The sequence below is a fragment of the Sinocyclocheilus anshuiensis genome, unplaced genomic scaffold (assembly GCF_001515605.1).
Source record: "Sinocyclocheilus anshuiensis isolate Anshui unplaced genomic scaffold, SAMN03320099.WGS_v1.1 scaffold1049, whole genome shotgun sequence".
NCBI lineage: Eukaryota > Metazoa > Chordata > Actinopteri > Cypriniformes > Cyprinidae > Sinocyclocheilus > Sinocyclocheilus anshuiensis.
In genome coordinates, this window is record NW_015557197.1 from 777,887 (window position 1) to 778,463 (window position 577).

A 577-nucleotide genomic window follows, 5' to 3' on the forward strand; every position below is an offset into this window, starting at 1 on the left:
CCATTAAAATGGAATCCAGAAAATAATGGAAAACAGAATTTCGTAAAGATAAAACTGTAAAACTCAATGAATTAGACAGGCTTTTTGATTACTACAATTTAATTTAACCATTAAAACAGAGTATAGAAAAATGAAAATGGAAAAAAACTGAATTTGGAAATAAAATGGATTTCATAGTGCCCTATAATTATAATAAATTTTTTTGGTGGTAATAAAAATACTGTAGATGTAAGTGAACTATAGCCTTTAAAATTACTTAAAATACATATATAATAGCAATGAGGCAATAATAATTAGTTCAAATAAAGTATCAAAAGCAAGAAATCATATGGTTTTATTGAACAAAACTGTTAAAATACATAATGTATTATAAACAATAGAGCTAATGTACATTACGCATTACAACAAAAGAGGGCACTAACGGCCTGATGATTATTTTTACACATTGCTGTGCGATCTAATACTTGTTTAATATTGACCAAGCACCATTTAATTCAAATGTCCACTTAATCTTTAATATTTGGCCATTTCTTTAGGACAGAAATTCTATAGCCACTGTAATTTAATGAATATGTGG

General features: G+C 26.5%; 1 protein-coding gene across 1 annotated transcript in view; it reads right to left on the reverse strand.

Annotated features, from left to right (window-relative positions):
- The window catches only part of LOC107678818 (cation-independent mannose-6-phosphate receptor-like), a 41,206-nt gene that overhangs the window by 31,323 nt on the left and 9,306 nt on the right, over positions 1-577 (reverse strand). The gene's annotated exons all lie outside the window — the stretch shown is intronic.